The 20,085-nt window shown below is 42.0% G+C and overlaps 1 protein-coding gene across 7 annotated transcripts in view; it reads left to right on the plus strand.

Moving 5' to 3' along the window:
- TLN2 (talin 2) overlaps positions 1-20,085 on the plus strand; it is a 502,016-nt gene that overhangs the window by 214,051 nt on the left and 267,880 nt on the right. For all 7 annotated transcript variants that reach the window (XM_044925074.2, XM_044925075.2, XM_044925072.2 and 4 more), the window contains one exon: positions 871-935. The gene's annotated coding sequence lies outside the window, so the exon portion shown is untranslated. The remainder of the gene's footprint in view (positions 1-870; positions 936-20,085) is intronic.

The raw sequence follows: 20,085 nt of genomic DNA on the forward strand, positions 1-20,085 counted from the left end.
CATTTGATTCTATTTTGAATTTATTCTCTTTAAATAGAGAGAGAGAAAGAGCGCGCTAGATTTTTCTCTCCTCCCATACAGCCAGCCAACATCTTTTATTAACTAGTCTCACATACTTACCCAGACTAAATTACATGCACTTGGTCTATTTCATATGAAGCCTGTTTCTGTGGCTGCATGTTTATTGTCTGATTCTTTCATATATGTGTTCTCACTCAGACCATTGTTTAACTATTAACAGCAGTCATTGTTTAATGTTTAATGCTGGCCCATTTTCTTGGCCATAATCTGTGATCTATTATGGTTCTTCTTTCTTTCAAATTGGGTTTGCATGGATAAGGTGCTAAATGCTTGGATATCAGTGCCTCAGAGAACTGGGAGTCGATGGGAACAGTGGAAGCAAGACGGGACTGCTTCACAGATGGGTTTCAGGAACTATGGAGGGAAAAAGTGAATAAGACAGAGCTCACGTATGCTGATTTTAAAAACAATCAGTACAGTGCCTGTGATTTTTGTTTTAAATATAGGTGGGGGCAGGAAGGATAATGTATATATTTGATCTTTGTTTAAATCTAAAGCCATTAAACATTCCCATCACAGGGAAGAAAATAATGTGTTTTGCTTCTTTGCCAACTGGAACGTAATGTTGGTCTCTGAAATAAGTGCCTTGGGACCTCGATTCCCTGTTGGTCAAGAAAATTCCCAGCCCATGTGTTGCAGCGGAAATTCATTGTTTCCTGAGTTATTTCCTTTTGCGCTTAGTGTGGGGGAAATGACCAAATGTATAGATTGAGATTTTTTTTTTTTTTTTTTTTGAAAACTGATGTCTATAACATTAGTTGATTCTGATGGTTTTCATAACTGTTTTAGGTATTGCTGCTGAAGGATTCTCAGATGCTTCAGGGAAATCGATTTCACATAAACTGAGAATTTAGGTGAGTCTGTTAAAAAAAACTATTTTATTTTCAATGGGTCACCTTCCTGCACTGATAAAATTTTACAGAGCATTAAAACATTGTCGCTTCATGCTGTCTTGTTTGATTTTTTTTTTTTTTAACCACGGTTCTGTGAGATCTGAGTGTAGCTGCCTGGTCTTATTACCTCCACTGCTGTGTGATTTTTTTCCGTCTGCTAGTTTGATGGGGGCATGGTAGGGCTTGGAAAAAGGGGTTAGTAGCTGGTTTTTTACCTTATTGTGTGGACTGTCATTCTCTCACTCAAAATTTACCTTATAATTTTGGAGATAGGGAGGGAAGTACTAGATGAGAAGTTAATGTGGAACTTTGAGCAACCTTTTTTGTTTCTTAATTGGAGGATGCTTTACAATATTGTGTTGGTTTCTGCCATACATCAGCATGAATCAGCCAGAGGTATACATGTGTCCCCTCCCTCCTGAACTCCCCTTCCATCTCCCTCCCCACCCCACCCCTCTAGTTTATCCCAGAGCACTGGGTTGAGCTTCCTGTGTCACACAGCAAATTTCCGCCTGCCATCTCTTTTGCATACGGAATGTATATGTTTCCATGCTATTCTCTCAATTAGTCCCACACTCTCCTTCCCTTACCGTGTCCACAATTCTGTTCTCTAGGACTGTCTCCATGGATGCAGAGATTGTGGTACCTTATACATTGGTACTTCCCTGGTGGCTCAGACGGTAAAGTGTTTGCCTGCAATGCGGGAGACCCGGGTTCTATCCCTGGGTTGGGAAGATCCCCTGGAGAAGGAAATGGCAACCCACTCTAGTACTCTTGCCTGGAAAATTCCATGGATGGAGGAGCCCAGTGGGCTGTAGTCCATGGGGTCGCAAAGAGTTGGACACGACTGAGCGACTTCACTCACTCACATACAATGGAATATTGCTGTTGCTGCTAAGTCGCTTCAGTCGTGTCTGACTCTGTGTGACCCCATAGACGGCAGCCCACCAGGCTCCCGAGTCCCTGGGATTCTCCAGGCAAGAACACTGGAGTGGGTTGCCATTTCCTTCTCCAATGCATGAAAGTGAAAAGTGAAAGTCAAGTCGCTCAGTCGTGTCTGACTCTTCGCAACCCCATGGACTGCAGCCTACCAGGCTCCTCCACCCATGGGATTTTCCAGGCAAGTGTACTGGAGTGGGGTACAATGGAATATTACTCAGCTATAAAAAAGAATGTATTTGTGTCAGTCCTAACAAGGTGGATGAACCTAGGGCCTATTATACAGAGTGAAGAAAGAAAAAGTCAAATATTGTATAGTAACTCATGCATATTGATATCTAAGGAGAAGGCAATGGCACCCCACTCCAGTACTCTTGCCTGGGAAATCCCATGGACGGAGGAGCCTGGTAGGCTACAGTCCATGGGGTCATGAAGAGTCAGACACGACTGAGCGACTTCACTTTCACTTTTCACTTTCATGCACTGGAGAAGGAAATGGCAACCCACTCCAGTATTCTTGCCTGGAGAATCCCAGGGACAGAGGAGCCTGGTGGGCTGCCGTCTATGGGGTCACACAGAGTCGGACACGACTGCCGTGACTTAGCAGCAGCAGCAGCAGCATGATATCTAGAAAGATACCCTTTTTTTTTTTTAGTAATGATGGACCTATTTTCAGTAATCTTTGTGCTGAAACAGTTTAGTGGTTCCTGGAGCCCTCCAGCAATGGGACACAATTGCTACAGTGTGAGATGAAGTATACATTGGTTACAGATTATTGGTTTTCCTCATTTAGTTGTATTTGTTGTGCCTGCTGCTGCTGCTAAGTCGCTTCGGTCGTGTCCAACTCTATGCAACCCCATAAACGGCAGCCCACCAGGCTCTGCCGTACCTGGGATTCTTCAGGCAAGAACACTGGAATGGGTTGCTGTTTCCTTCTCCAATGCATGAAAGTGAAAAGTGAAAGTGAAGTCGCTCAGTCGTGTCCGACTCTTAGCGACCCCGTGGACTGCAGCCTACCAGGCTCCCCCATCCATGGGATTTCCAGGCAAGAATACTGCAGTGGGGTGCCATTGCCTTCTCTCTGCTCCCAAGTACTGTGTATGAAGTGCCCAGGGCAGGGACAAAAGGCGGTCTTCTTCAAGTTTTGGCTGTGACTCAGTTAAAGTCTAACAGGTTAAAAAGGATTGGTTTCTGCTCCAAAACCGTATCATGGCATAACAGATATATTAGTTCTTGACCAGCTGTGCAACTCTAGACGGGTTAATCTCTGCTAGTCTCCAAATCCTTATCTGTAAAATGTAGAGGCTGGCCCAGCCTCATAATTCCCACACTTTTAGATTTTGTGGAAGAGGAAAACAGAAAATGAAGATCTATTTTTACTAGATTTTTCAGGCTATACTTAAAGGAAGTTGATAATTGTTTAAGCTGGATAGTACATGAGTGTTCTCTATTTATATGCTAATCTCTTTATTTTGTATTTACAATTTTTCATAAATATTTTTCAAAAATAACTAGCATCTGCTAATATCATTTCATGAAAGAAAAATATTTTAATACTGAAAAAGTAGGTGTGTCGTGAATTTGCCTTTTGATTGTGTTTAGCATTGTGAAAAAGCTCTTTATTTCCTTCCTCTTTCTTGTTTCTCTGGTGACTACTGACCATTAAACATCAACTAGTGCAGGCCTGGGGACTGATTTCTGGGAAATATTGGGGTGTATGATTGATAAGAGCTCTTCTACCTCTAAAACTGTATCATTCCTTTAAAGTGGGAAAGAAATATACTCTAGTTATATACATTGGCTATTTTCAGAAAGTACTGTGACAGCTGGCATGGTTGACTTCTCTGACAAGAAGTCAGAGGTGAAAAGACAAGGGATTGTTCTGCTGGGGAACCTAAGTGAAAATGGCTCGTCCATGTGAACATTAAATTTATCTGTGAGCCACCTCGCAGTCAGTGGAAAAATGAAGACGTGACAGTGTGTTGAGTTGTCTGATAAAAGTGTACAGAATCCTCGCTTCATACCACTGTGGGCAGCCTCTGGACACGTGATGTTTGATGGATAAGTGTCTGCCTGCACTTTAGGGATACTGAGAGCTAGGGGTGAGAAGGGCTGAATATCTAACTCTGGACACAATTGCAAATGCCAAGTGTGAGGAATGCAAGGCTGGGAAGGGGTCAAGGACATGGTCAAGAGTTAGGAGCTGAGGGCAATGGGACCAGACATATACAGGACAGGAAAAAGTAAAGGAGCCATCCTGCCCTGATATCTTCTGGGTGTCTTGACACAGATGTTGTCTTTTGAGGATGTGCAGACAGCACTAGGTGGCCAGTCTCAGTGAAGGGCTGGGCACAGTGGACAGGAAACACATCAGATATACCATTGTTGTTCGGTCGCTCAGTTGTGTCCAACTCTCTGCGACCCCATGGACTGTAGCGTGCCAGGTTTCCCTGTCCTTCACCATCTCCCAGAGCTTGCTCAAAGTCGTGTCCATTGAGTCAGTGATGCCTTCCAGCCATCTCATCCTCTGTCACCCCCTTCCCCTTCTGTCTGTAGTCTTTCCCAGCATCAGATATATGGCTTTCCCATCAATTTCAGATCCAAAACCAGTGTGCCAGGTGTGTTCTTATGCCCTGGGTCTGTAGAGAACGGAAGAGTATGGTTCTTGCTTACTTCTCCTTGGAGATGTGAGGATGTGTTGGAGGGGTGGGATGGGTGGAGGACACAGGCAATAATGGACTGAAGTATGAGGACAGTGAGATAGTGTGAGGGAGAGCAGTAGTTAACACATGGTTCACGATGCTGCATGCCCAACCCTGATTGCTTCAGGAATGCTGTGTTGTTAACTATGGTCTTTGTTGATTGCAACGTGGTGATTCAGTCCTTTTAAATTCTTCCCCCCAGTGATGTCTGGCTTTCTTGTGTTTTAATATTCCTAGTTTCTGGGAAACTTAAATGAAATCTGACAGACTTATCTGGTTGTTTCCCCTTCTGTCAGCCCGACACTTGGTTTACTGCCTGATTTGTATGCTTCAGTTGGGTTGCTTCCACCCCAGGGATATTTATTTTACTGCCCACCCCACCCCACCCCCTTTCTTTAAAGGGAAAAGCTGTATCAAACAATGATGACAATAACAGAAACACTTCTCTTAAATGTATAGGAATAAGAGAGATGATCTGAAATGTTAGCGTTTCTGAAAGTGTCTGAAGTCATGAATAAATGCTAGAGGCACTTTTATTTTGACATAAATGAGAGGAAGTAGAATTGTAGGGATCTGGGCCAGTCCTACTCTGAATAAAATTTAAAGAATGAGCAGTGTTATCAATCAGTCATGTTGTGAGCCGCTCAGAAGGCAAGGCCATGCTGGGTGAGATGTTGTAGCGATAAGCTATTAAATGTGAGACAACCATGCTTCACAAGAATAAACGGGATGCTTTAAAGCATTGCAAGCAAGTGAGAGAGATGAGAGAGATTGATGGAGAGTAGATGGAGGAGAGCATGTGATAAATGATTTGTTTAGTGTTTAACTTAATGACTCATGGTATATTCCAGATTTGAGAATAGATGCAATAATCTGAACTTATCTCCATGTTCCCTGCAGGCTAGTAAGAAAAAATATTTTAAAACTGATTTTAAATGAAAAACATTGTTTTTGGCTCTTGGGGAATTTTTAGTTCCCAGAGCTGTTTAGGAGAGGATTGAATCTGTAAAATTCAAGGCAGGATCTACATAGCTATTTGTTACTCTGTATCAGTCACTTAATCGGCTATGTCAGAAAAGATAAGTTGTTCCTGTGCTTGCTTTTCTTCATTAAAAATGTAATCTGTTATGCACTTCTGTCTTCCTGCCATCTCCATTAGGTGGTTTCCCGAGGTGACTCTGCTTGTTGACTGTAGGCATTGCCCCTTGCCACCCGCTGTGGCTCTCGGAGTGGCTGAGAGTCCTAATTAGCATTATCGCCTTGATCAGGATTTCCAGACTTGTGATGGGGTCCTTCCTCTGCTGTCTGTATTTGCTAAATGTTGTGCAACAACAACAAAATAACCATTTCCAGATCGTTTTTCGCAATTAAACTTAATCCATGGGTGTTGTAGAATATGCTGTTTCTTAAGCTTTTTGGCTAATTATGCTCATCAGTTAATTTCTTTCAAAGTTTAAAAGCCTTCCTGGAGAACTCAAGATTTGAGCCTTTGCTGTCTAAGAATTGATTGTATTTCATGGACTCCAAGGCTCTGAATACTTGTGCCTATTGAATATGTATCTTGAAAATGCCTCTCTTGTTTTCTTAGCTGTGAAGCCCCATTTTCTGACAATCTAAAATGACCCTCAAAGCCTTTCTATTCTGTTTACAACAAACCAGAATTGGACGGCTTTCCAGAACTGTAAAATGCCTCCTGCACTTGTAGAGTTTAAACATGACTTCGTTAAGATTAAAATAAAGGAAACACAGCGTAAAGCCAGCTGCAGTCTTCTCAACACACCAAGGTCAGGCCTGGTAGAAGTTGAGAAGAATCCTCCTGCTGTGGTCTAAACAATGGTCTTATAGAAGATCTTTCATTTAAAAAAAAAAAATTAAGTCAAAGTAATGTATGCAAATGGCTAAAAACAGAAAATGCTACAGAAAAGCTTCTCATGGAAAGGAACAAGTATCTCATCCTCTCTCTTCCTTCACTTACCAGCTTTACTTCTTAGAAGTAACCACTCTCTGCAGTCCCCGCCACCCCCACGGATCATTTTTCCTGCTTGTTCGGTGATTTCCACATATATAAATATTATGCTTGCAGCACCATTTCTCCCTTTATCAGTTTTAAAAAGCAGGTTTTTGGTATCTTGTGATGGCTGTTTAGCTCTTTCTGACCTCTCTTCCTTCTATGGCTGATTCATGCTTTGAATCCTCCCTCTGTGCCCTTGGATGACACGTGCAGCCTCTTCCAGTCTTAGAGGCACTGTTTCTGGGTCCTAGAGTCACTGTTTCTTGTCTACCATCCTTCCTCCACTGAGCCTTTCCATTTTGGGCAGCTGTACCTTTTAATTTTATATTCTCGGAGTTGGTAATAATTATATTCTTTCATCCCTGCAAAGGTTTCCATGAGTTACCTATAACTTGACTCCAAATGTTAAAACCAAGAAGCAACCTTTGACTCTATCATCACTAGGTAGCTGCAGCTCCCATGGCAGTCAGATTATGTAGTGGTTATATCTCTTCCTCTCCGAGCCTGATGTCCTCACGCCTAGGCCCTGCGATGGAGCACGTGTGAGTGGATCCTCCCTTGCACACAGCCCCAGCGGTCTTGAGTCTTTTTCTAGACTCTGCCTTCTCATCCCTGCTGGGAACCCACTTTATTTTTGGAGGTCTCACTGGCACAGGCTTTAGCAAGAACTGATTTCTGGGTGTGCTACCTGCCTGTGAGCTAGTGCTGATGGCCAGGAGAAGTTTTTGTTGTTGTTGTTGTTTTCTGCTGTTGGAAAAGTAGCTTCAGACTCTGGTGTCTACAAAGGGACAGTAGCCTGGTCTTTGACATTGTTGTTGTTTAAACACTAAGTCATGTCCGACTCTTTTGCGAGACCACGGACTGTAGCTCGCCAGGCTTCTCTGTCCGTGAGATTTTCCAGGCAAGAAAACTGGAGTGGGTTGCCATTTCGTCTCCAGGGGATCTTCCTGAACCAGAGATTGAACCCACATCTCCTGTCTAGGCAGGCAAATTCTTCACCACTGAGTCACCAATGAAGCCCAATTGATCTTTGACCTTAACCACCATCTAATGAGGACCTGATGTGTTAGACACCTTGGTACTAGAGGCCTGGTGTCTATGGAAATCTTCACACCAGCCCCATGACACAGATGTTACCCTTGACATTTTGTATACCGTGAAGTTGAGAATCTCAGTGACAGCTATCCAAGGTCTCCACTGGGAAGTGCTTCTTAGATTCTGGCACAGGCTGGGGGCATGGTGGCAGCTGTAATTTTATAGATTAGAAAAAACTTCTGTCTCTTGCATGCTTTCTTCAACAAACCTCTATCTTCCCCCGAAAAATTCCTGCTGCTCTAGGAGAATCAGCTCTGTTTTAATTCCCATCTTCAACCTTGTGGCTGCACTGTGTGATCAGGGACTCCTTATACAGAATGACTGGAAATTGGAAAGTACTTACCTGCTTAATGTCCCTTTTGTGAATTCAAAGCAGTAAAGAGGGCTTTATACTCTTTGTCGTGCTGGCAAACTGCAAAGGTGCTTTATCAATGGTGGTTATTGATCTAAGGGTTTTCTTAGACCTTCAAGTATCTGTGTGTGAGTTAGGTGCATTTAGCCACTGGACCACCAGGGGAATTCTCTGATTATCTTAATATAAGGTGTGTTTTGGTAGTTATTTTAGAAAGATTGGAGAGACAATCAAGTTGTACTTTGAACACACTTTACTTTCTCTCATGAATGGACTGGTCGGAGTAAATCGTCTGGCTTAACTGAGTTTAGTGAGTTACTGTTCTGACAGTGACCAGATGGATGGCTGTTGGGTCCACACAGTGTTGGCCTTCTCCCTTCTCTGGGATGCTTGCCTTCCTTACTAAATAGACCCAGGTGGAGCTTTAATAGTGGAACCAGCAGTCTCTCCACTGTCTACCATGGAGCCTGTCATCTGCTTTCTGTGTCAGAGGCCACAGATGGAGTTCCTCTTTGTCTCCTCTGCTAGGTCAAGGTGGTGGCATTAACAAGGGGTCCTCAGTGCAAATAGTGCTTATTCTCCAAACATCTTGACCTATTTTGTGCGTGTTCCCGAAATAAGCATGAAAGAGATGTCTTTAGACAATGCCTGGGCATGGCAACCCTCTTCAGTGTTCTTGCCTGGGAAATCCCATGGACAGAGGAGCCTGGTGGGCTACAGTCCTTAGGGTCACAAAGAGTTGGACACGACTGAACGACTTAGCATGCATGCATGCTTGTTTGTTTATAGAGGAACTATCTGAGTTTAGTGAAATTGAGACTGAATGAATAGAGAGGGGTCAGTATTTCCTTTGTTGAAGTGGTGATCAGAGGTGAATTCTCACATTTCAATTAGATAATGATTAGTCCAAGATGACCTTACCATCATCTTGCAAAGATAAATTCTGACTTGGCAATTTGTTATTTATCTATCAATTGATGGGTTGTCAGGGTAGGAAAGTGTGCTAAATGAACAGAGTTGTAATACACATGAGACAATTTTGGTTCCATTTTACAAAGATCATTGATCTTCAGTTTTATATTCAAGTGATACTTAAGCAAAAGTGATTTGGCGGAAAAGTCTCCTAGGATAATTTAAATCTTGGTTAAGGTTTTATCCCATGCCTATAAACATAGCTTCTAGAAGACTGGGATAGAACCCAATCCTTGAGCAAGAGAGGGAAATAAGTGACATTTAAGAAGTCTTTTTTATTAGTCTTTTATTACCTGATCCTGAACATTCCCCAGGAATGTTCAAATGTTCAAATCCCTGAACATTTTATAGTCGTCCATTTATTTACCTCTAAGGAGTGAAGAATGACTCTATCTCCACTGCAGGAGAGCATTTGGCTTAGGCATCTGGGTCACACAGGATTCTTGGTTCCTTTTTCTGTCCCACTGGAGAGTTTAACACAGGCCTGGGGGATAAGCTGTGTGGAGCAAGGCCCTTGTCCTCTCTGGTGGCCACTGTTCACAGAAACTCAGATTCAGAGGAGGCACAGTCAATGCTCTGAGCTAGGAAGGACAGAAATAAGAATTGGCCCTGGAGCACGCAATGACATCGTCATGTTTGGTCTGCAAGTTTCCAGGAAGAAAGAAATTCCAGGAAGAGTGCAGAGGCATCAGTGACGAATGTGCAGGAAGAGAGTCAGTTCAGAGAAAGAAGTGGCTACTTCTTGTAGGCTAGAACAGCCTTCCAAGAGAAAGAAGAATTTATTTCTGGCTTAATTGGAATAAGTTTTGCTGTGCATGGTGGAACAGACTATAAATCCTGATAGGTTAAACAAGATAGAAGTTTATTTTCTCTTACCTAGGATGATGATTTGAGGTGGGCTGGGCAGCTCACAGAGCTTGGGTTCCTTCCAGGATGAGGAAAATTTGATACCTTACTTGGAGGCGAACGTCTGTATCCAGGACTTAGGCAAAAATCCTTTATAGACAAATTTGCCCTAGAATATCCCTTAGGCAGATGCCACCTTAGATGCCAGAATTCTAGCGCCCACTCAGCCCAACACAAGTTTTCTCCCAGCACTGAAAGAACTCGCAGCTAAGCAGTTGGCTCCTGTGTCTAAGGGCTGTGTCGTAAACAATATGATTACTTTCAGCATCCCAGTAGGACCCCAAGAGGCGTTTAGAAACTGGACAGACCTGGGGAACTACAGATTCTTACATCCCTCTGCTGGTCATTCTGGAGCTTATGTGCTCTGTGAGGACTGGGACTGAAATTACCTGCCAGATTGATTTATTCATACCTCTGTATTATGGAGACTTTCTTAACCTCTGCACCACCACAGAAGCCCTTACGGAGACTTTCAAACATATCCAGAAGTTAAGAGAATTGTATGGTGAGCTACATGCCCATCACTCAAGTTCAATGATGATTAATTCTTAGCTGGTCTTACATCACGTATACCTTCCTGTCTCCCACCAGTTACTTGGAGGCACTGCTTTGCTATTTAATTTTTTCCTCTGTCAGTATTTCATTACATGTCCCTAATCGATAAGACTTAAAAACATATCTACGAAACCTTATCACACCAAAAACATAGAAATTACCAATGCTTCCTTAATATCATTAAATATCAAATCACTGTTCAAATTTCTTTGTCTGTTTTTTTTTAATTTCTTTGAATCAGGATCCAAATAAGGTTTATACATTGCAATTGGGGGCTTCCCTAATGGTCCAGTAGCTAAAACTCCTCGCTACCAATGCAGGGGGTCCAGGTTCGATCCCTTGGTCAAGGAACTAGACCCCACATGCCGCAACTAAGACCTGGTGCAGCCAAATAAGTAAATAAATAAATAGTTTTTAAAAAATACATTGCAGTTGATTGACATGTTTCTAATCTCCATTTGATCTACAGGTTACCCTTCCATCTTTTCCTACCCTTATGATTTATTGGAGAAACTGGCTGTTTATCCTTGACAGCAGAGATTCTCCACCTTGGATGATCTCTCTCTTCATTTGGCACTGCCTAGAGACAGTTCTTATTGTCACTGCTTGGAGGTGCTGCTGACATCTAGTGGGTAGAGACCAAGGGTCCTGCTAAACAACCCACAGGACACAGACAGCCCCTCACAACAAAGGATTATGTGGCCCAAAACATCAGTAGTGCTGAGGTTGAGAAACTGTGCTGTAGAAATGTTCACAATCTGGATTTTCATCATTGATTCCCCATAGTGCCATTTAACATGTTCCTCTGTTCCTTGTGTTTGCTGTAATTTGTTCACTGAATCTCGAGTTTTGGTCAGCTTCATATACAGACTTTTGTTTTATTTGGCAAGACTATATCATAGGCAGGCTGTGTATTTTCATTAAGAAATACATAATAAACGGTGGTCTTATTTTGTGATACTGTTGATCAGTGATGCCTATTACCTATGTCTTTTAATTCATTAGTGATTGCAAAATAGTGATATGCCAATTCTGTCATTCCTTCCTTGTTTATAAATGAGAATACATATATAAAAAGAAATTCAGGGAGTTCCCTGGTGGTCCACTGGTTGGAACTCAGTGCTTTCACTGCTGGGGCCCAGGTTCAATTCCTGATCAGGGAACTAAGATCCTGCAAGCAGTGTGGTGTGGCCAAAAAAATAGAAAGGAAGGAAGAAAGACATTTAATCACAACTGTTTGTTTACCCTGAGATTCACATAGAAATGTCAGGATAAATGCTTGATGCTTTGACTCTGTTGAAAAAGCAATGAGTTCTCTTTTGTAGGGTTATCTAAAAGTTAACATTGAGGGTGTTTTGTTTTGGCTGTTTTTTTTTCTTTTTATTTTTTTCAGTGTAAATGTTACTGATGTCTTTCAATTTAATATTCTTATTGATACTCAAATTGTCCCATATTTAACCAGTGGAAAGTATTGACCAAGTCATTTTGGCATAATTTGTGTTTTTGTGTCCTTTCTTGTATGACAAAATGTTATTGGTTTTTCTTATCCATTTTGTACCCCAAACTTGGATCCACTGCTTCTCTAAAAAACCCTAGTTCTTTTGAGTATTTAGAAGGTACAATGTAGAAACTAGGAATATTTATTACTACTGGATTTAGTGTTATTCCTGGATCCTCTCTGTGAACTGAACTAGGGAGTAGGTGCTGATGAATGTGTGTCTGTGTGTATGCATACATACACAGAGATAAAACTCATTATTAATTAATAATAATACTTCTGAGTGCAATTCAGATATACAGGGCTTTTACCTAGCTTTATCAACTTTGTATTTTTTCACTCACCCAGATTTCTGTTTCACTAATGGTGTTATATGTTTTCGTCTGCTTTATACCATGTGCACAATAGAGTATTTTAAAGACATTTGGAATAGTTCTTCTCTGTCATTATATCACCAACTGGATATATAGTTAGGTTCATTGCTTTCTTCCTTTCTTTTTTTTTTTTTTTTTTTTTTTTGCTTTTAGGAAATTCTTTTTTTCAGTTTCAGTTTAAATAATTTTGCACAACATGGTCAAGGTTTCCATGTCTCATCCATAACATAAGGTGTATATGTTCAGAGGTGTTTGCTCATGCAAACACCCTTTTCCATCCTGGGTTTCCCAGATGTGATAGTGATAAAGAACCCTCCAGCCAATACAGAAGACATAAGAGACAAGGGTTCAGTCCTGGGCTGGGACGATCCCCTGGAGAAGGGCATGGCAACCCACTTCAGTATTCTTGCCTGGAGAATCGTTTGGTCAGAGAAGACTGACGGACTACAGTCTGTAGGGTTGCACAGAGTCGGACACGATTGAGCAACTGAACACACATGCATTTCCATCCTCCCTCCCCTTATGTAGCGATTGAAAAAGATAGGACTTCTCCTTGCACCTTTGAAAAAACAAATCTCAGCAAATGGTTGTATGTTTTCATATTAATACTTATATCTCACCCCCTTCTTAGGCAAATAGTAGTATGCTGTGCACATTTCCCTCCACCTTGCTTTTTCTCATTTACTCTCTCCTGGCTCTTGTTCTGTTGTGGTCATGGTGGTGTAATGTAGTGGTCATAGTGATGAAGTTCACCCCTTGGCACAGCTGTTCCATCCTCCGTTGTGTGAATTGCCTTGACCTTGTTCACCCTGCCCAATTGGTGTACATTAGGATATTTTTCATCTTTTACTACTGTAAATAGTGCTATGGAGAATACCTTTGGGCACTTTAAAAATGACTTTTCTTTTTTAACCTCATGGAATATAAATCTGTATGATCTCACTTTTTATGGAGAAAGAGAAGGATGTCTAAAAGCTATTGAGGTGTGGGGGGAATTCCCTAGTGGTACAGGGAAATCCTAACGGGACTTGGTGCTTTCTCTTCCCTGTCCCAGGTTTAGTCTCTGGTCGAGGAACTATTAATAAGATCTTATAGCCAAGTGGCTAAATAAATAAAATAAGAGCAATAATAATAAATTTTAGGAAAAAACTTAAAAGCTGTTGGAATTAAGTGGAGCTTTGGAGAAGGCAAGGGAGGAAAAGGAGTTAAGTGGGGACAAATGGAGAAGAGCATTTCAGTGAAGTAGATGTTATGTCTTCAAATAAATGAAAATAAGGCTTAGGAAGGTTGGTTAGATCCAAGTTTCCATGACCTACACTGCCAGGCCAAGAGCTATGGATGCTACACCCCAAGCTAGGAGTTGGCAATCATTTACCATAAAGGACTAGGCTGTAAATATTTTAAGTTACCATCTCTCTTGTAACTAGTCAACTCTGCTGCTGGAATCAAAATCAGCCATAGACAATTCATAAATAAATGAGTGTTTCAATAAAACTAGATTTATGGACACTGAAATTTGTTTCACAGTTTTCACATGTCACAAAGTGTAATTCTTCTTTTAATTTTTTTCAACCATTCAAAAATGTAAAAACCATTCTTTGTTTGTGGGCCGCAGTTTGCAAACCTTTGCTCTCATTGTTGGGGAGCCAGAGGAAGTTCTCCAACACAGCAGGACCTATTGAAAAGGATTGTTGATAATGGGCTTAAAGAGGGCTTCGTCAGAGGGAAGAAACCCAAGCCTGAGAGGCTATTGATGGTCAAGTGTGGATGTAGTTGGTAAGTAGCTACGAGAGTAGAAGTGGATTTCTTCTTTATAACCTGAGATTGGAGAATTACTGGGATGAGTGGATGCATTATGTTATTTGGAAAGCATTACATTATTTGATATGAAATCATGCTGCTGCTAAGTCGCTTCAGTCGTGTCCGACTCTGTGCGACCCCAGAGACGGAAGCCCACCAGGCTCCCCCATCCCTGAGATTTTCCAGGCAAGAACACTGGAGTGGGTTGCCATTTCCTTCTCCAATGCATAAAAGTGAAAAGTGAAAGTGAAGTCGCTCAGTCGTGTCCGACCCTCAGCGACTCCATGGACTGCAGCCTTCCAGGCTCCTCCGTCCATGGGATTTTCCAGGCAAGAGTACTGGAGTGGGGTGCCATTGCCCACATTTACTGTTTAAAGCTGTGCTCTCTAATTTGCCACAGGTTATACAACAAGAGAGCCAAACCCACCATCCCATATTATGTGGACTTGGGCAAAATTGCCTCATTCTATGCCTCTTCCTCCTCCAGCCACCCTCATCCCCCACCAAAAAACTGAGCCCAATTCATTGTGGAATCTTTTGTATCAGCAGTCCTGTACATCTTGTTTCCTATGACATTTGTAGGCTAACCGTTGAAAAAACACAGTATTTTGTTTGTGGGAGGAAAATCAAAGATGATGTAAATGAAAAATGCATTTTCATATAATGGAAATTATTAGAGCAACTTTTAAAATGTCACTGCAGATTAATGCAGACAAGAAGGAGCTGAATATATTAGAAAGTAGGTCAAGTTATCTCATGTTTATGAATGAGGTGAATTACAGTGTAGGTTCAGGTTTATAAAATGGTGTGATACGATGGTGTACAAGCATTACCCTGGCCCAAATGATATTGTACCAAAATATAATGAAAATAGATCGAGTTTGTTTCTTTATCCTTTGTGGTTAAGTATTTTATACCTAATATTTTGCAAATTTAATAAAGTAGTAGAAGTGATGAGCTTCTTCTTATTGCTCACATTTCCTGTATTAGACACAGAATCTCCTCCAGGGAGTTAGAGCTGAAGTAGGTTTAAGCCTGGAGGCGAATGCTTCCAGGATCCTTGGAAGGTTTGGAGGAGTGAGTTCTAGGCTAAGCCCCCAGCATACACCCCACCCCACCTTAAGGATCCTCATCTCCTGCCAGAATCTGGAAAGCTGCCCTGGCTGCTGCTGTGGGAAGGTCTTTAATGAGGAACCCAGTAAGTAATGGGTGAACGGTAGATACTCAAGTGAATGGCTGGCTCCTGCTCTGTGCCTCCTGTGAAAAGAAATGGCTTCTGAAGAGATTCATGGACTTAGAGAGAGAACGAACTTGTGATTGCTGGGGAAGGTGCAGGAGAAGGAATAGTTAGGAAGTTTGGGATAGACCTGAACACACTGCTAATATTTAAAATGGGTAACCAGCAAAAACCTACAGTATAGCACAGGGAATTCTGCTCAGTGTTATGTGGCAGCGTGAATGGGAGGGGAGTTTGGGGGAGAATGGATCCATATACATGGATGGCTGAGTCCCTTGGCTGTCCACCTGAAACTGTCATAACATTGTTAATCGGTTATACCCCAGTACTTTATGTGAGAGTTGGACCATAAAAAAGGCTGAGCACTGAAGAATTGATGCTTTTGAACTGTGGTGTTGGAGAAGACTCTTGAGAGTCCCTTGGACTGCAAGGAGATCAAACCAGTCAATCCTAAAGGAAATCAACCCTGAATATTCATTGGAAGGACTGATGCTGAAGCTCCAATATTTTGACCACCTGATGCAAAGAACTGACTGATTTGAAAAGACCCTGTTGCTGGGAAAGATTGAAGGCAGGAGGAGAAGGGGATGACAGAGGACGAGATGGTTGGATAGCATCACTGGCTCAATGGACATGAGTTTGAGAAAACTCTGGGAGATGGTGAAGGACGGGGAAGCCTGGTGTGCTGCAGTCCCATGGGATCACAGAGTCAGACACTACTGAGCAACTGAACAACAAGCCCAATATAAATTACAAAGTTTTTTATTTTCTTTTTTAAATAAGTTTTAAAAGAAGAGTCTTCTTAGGATGCATACACATTCTGCCTCCTTTCACCGTGCCTTAGTTCCAAAGGGAAGTCACCTGTGAAGCTGTCTCATTGGCAGAGTCTATGGGCCGTTGGGCCCCACAGTGGCAAAAGAGCCTGGGCATCATGTTAGCTTTGCAGCCTCTCTGTACCAGTGAGCCAATTGCTGTATTTGCCACAGTTCCAAACTGCAGGAAATGCCTCTTCACATACATATGCCACCACCGCTAGGTGTAAAAGGACAGAATATCTGATTTTCCCTTCCTTGGCTACATGTGGTCTGTTTGGATAGACTTGCATAGTGATCACAGTAACTAGCGTTATTACTAGTGTTGCACCAGAGTTCCTAGTTGTTAGCATTAGTAGTAGTATAAGTGATATTGCTGGTGACTGATAAAACTTAGGCAACATCTGCCATGTCACAAAGATTTTTTTTTAGCTTGAAATTATCCCTGGTGGCTCAGATGGTAAAGTGTCTGCCTGCAATGCAGGAGACCTGGGTTCGATCCCTGGCTCGGGAAGATCCCCCGGAGAAGGAAATGGCAACCCACTCCAGTACTCTTGCCTGGAAAATTCCATGGATAGAGGAGGCTTGTAGACTACAGTCCATGGGGTTGCAAAGAGTCGGACATGACTGAGGGACTTCACTTCATTAATATTTTGAGTAATATTAGGAAAGGAACAGCTATCATTCAACAGGGAGAAGTTCACTGATGGTGGGATCCAGGCCTAGAGGACAGTATTCCATTTTCCCCATGAAGGATGCTAAGTTAAAGTATTGTCTTGGTCATCTATTACTTTAGCACTGGTTGTTCTAACCTGAACATAAGATCAGTGAAGCAGGATGATTTTACACCATGCTTTGGCCAGCTAGCTTCCTCACTACCAGATTCTTCTGTGAGTGTTTTAAGCTGACACTCCCTTTCTTCTTCTGGATAAGAATAGTCATTTATAAGGGAGTAACTAGACGTGGTACTTCAAAAAGAAGGTCATTATTTGGAAGTTGGGCAGATTTCGGGTCAAGTCTTCATTTCACCATTTGCCTGATTTACATATTGTGTGGAATTGACCTTTCTGCTATGAAGAATGGAATTAATAGTATCCTCCCCACAGCATTTGTTGTAAGATACTGTTCGGCTGGCCCACAGCCAGCACTCTGTGGTGGGCTGCAGCTGATGGTGTGGTGGCATCACCAGTACCAGCAGGGCCTGAAGGGTCCTCGGTCTTCTCACCTCCTGATTTTCTCACCTGTGGTCCTGGGTCCCACAAATGTTGCTTCCTTTTTGTGCTTTTGGGCTTTCTCCTGCCCTTCAAGTGTTCTTGGACTCTTCTTAGACTGTCTTTCCTCTCAGGGAAAGATCTCTGTGAATGGTTAGTAGGCATCAGAGCCATCCTGGGGTCACTAGAAGTCATGATAGCTTTTTATTTGTCATCTAGACATCAAGTGCTCTTTCTGAGGCTGGAAAGGTTGGTGGCATTCCCCACCCCTTAATTAGATTACTGATTCCATTTCAGTTATGGTTTTTAGCTATACTTGCCTTAATTCCATTGCATTTGTTTTCTTTTTCTTGACTTTATGTTTCCTTTGACTCCCAGCAGTACCTAAATTAAAGTGAGTGACCCTAGCTGGGACTATATTATTAATAGCCTCTGTTTTTAGTGACGCCTCCAGAATGGCCAAATTTTAGTGGAGTTTTAGGGTAAATATAAGAAATAATAAATGAAAGATCATTCCATACCATTGTGTGTCATGTGAGTTTCTATGAATGTTCCTCATTTGGTTTTTGGTTGTCATTTGTTCTTTGTTTCTTAGAGTTTATTTGACCCCTATGTGCAGCAGACCTGACTTTCCCCAGCCCTTGGGGGGTGTGTGTGTGTGTGTGTGTGTGTGTGTGTATGTATCTGGGTCTGTCTGTCTGTCCCTGGGCAAGCCCACTGCCCCACTATATTTGAGTTTACTGTTAGTACACCATGGGCAGTGTCCCCACACCTTAAATAAAGTGGCATCAAGTCCTACTGTGGCATGTGATAGAGGGAACCACTTTGTACTTGATTGTAAGCAACTGTGTTTCCCTTCTTCCACTTTAATATCTAACCTCAAGGACCTTGACCTTGAACTGCTAATTACTTTGTGCAGACCCTCTCTGACATTTTGAAGCATTTGCCAGGGGTTTTAGTCACATGCTTAACACTTCTGTACATCTGAAGCTTTGAGTCTGTGTCAGATAATAGGTTGGTCTATTGTCCTCTCATCTAACTGATACATTCGTTCTTTTTTTTTTTTTTTTTTTCATTCGTTCTTTCAGTAAGCACTCATTGACTGTCTGTAGAGTACTCAGCATTCTGCTGGATGCTGGCAGCATGACTGTTGGCAGGCTGAGGATGGAAAATGTAATATAATTGGTGCAGAGGATTAAAGATAGAGATGACAAAGATATCTTTAATGTCTAGTAAGGAGTTTGGATGTTTCTTAAAAACAGGGATTAAAGGATTTAAGATGAGTGGGATCTTTAGGACGTGGAGTATGTGTTTAGGGGCAGTAAGAACAGAAGTGAGAAGCCCAGTTGGGATGATTTTGGACTAATTTGGGCAGAAGATGATTGTATTCTAGAGCTGGAGAAGAGGACAGAGTTGAGAGACACTTAGGAGCTGAAGTTTTCTGTCGTCAGGTGAGTGGATGTGACAGCAGAGGACAGGTGCCTGTCAAGGATGACTCTTTCACTTCCGACTTTGACAGCTGGGTGGTTGCTGGTGCCACTGGCATATTGAGTGCAGCACTTTCACAGCATCCTCTTTTAGGACTTGAAAAAGCTCAGCTGGAATTCCATCACCTCCACTAGCTTTGTTCACAGTGATGCTTCCTAAGGCCCACTTGACTTCACACTCTAGGATTTCTGGCTCTAGGTGAGTGATCATCACACCATTGTGGTTATCTGGGTCATGAAGATCTTTTTTGTATTGTTCTTCTGTGTTCTTCCCACCTCTTCTTAATATCTTCTGCTTCTGTTAGGTCCATACCATTTCTGTCCTTTATTGTGCCCATTTTTGCATGAAATGTTCCCTTGGTATCTCTGATTTTCTTGAAGAGATCTCTAGTCTTTCCCATTCTGTTATTTTCCTCTGTTTCTTTGCATTGGTCACTGAGGAAGGCTTTCTTTTCTCTCCTTGCTGTTCTTTGAAACTCTGCATTCAGATGAGTATATTTTTCCTTTTCTCCTTTGCCTTTAACTTCTCTTCTTTTCTCAGCTATTTGTAAGGCCTCTCCAGACAGCCGTTTTGCCTTTGTGCATTCATTTTTCTTAGGGATGGTCTTGATCCCTGCCCCCTGTACAGTGTCATGAACCTCCATCCATTGTTCTTCAGGCACTCCTCTATCAGATCTAATCCCCTGAATCTGTTTGTCACTTCCACTGTATAATCGTAAGGGATTTGATTTAGGTCATACCTGAATGGTCCAGTGGTTTTCCCTACTTTCTTCAATTTAAGTCTGAATTTGGCAATAAGGAGTTCATGATCTGAGCCACAGTCAGCACCTGGTCTTGTTTTTGATGACTGTACAGAGCTCTTCCATCTTTGGCTGCAAAGCATATAATCAGCCTGATTTCAGTGTTGACCATCTGGTGATGTCTATGTAGAGCTGTCTCATATGTTGTTGGAAGAGGGTGTTTGCTATGACCAGTGCATTCTCTTGGCTACAGTCTGTTAATCTTTGCCCTGCTACATTTTGTGCTTTAAGGCCTAACTTGCTTGTTACTCCAGGTATCTCTTGACTTCCTACTTTTGCATTCCAGTCCCCTCTGATGAAAAGGACATCTTTTTTTTTGGTATTAGTTCTAGAAGGTCTTGTAGGTCATCATAAAACTGT

Source organism: Bubalus bubalis, chromosome 11 (assembly GCF_019923935.1).
Source record: "Bubalus bubalis isolate 160015118507 breed Murrah chromosome 11, NDDB_SH_1, whole genome shotgun sequence".
Taxonomy (NCBI): Eukaryota; Metazoa; Chordata; class Mammalia; order Artiodactyla; family Bovidae; genus Bubalus; species Bubalus bubalis.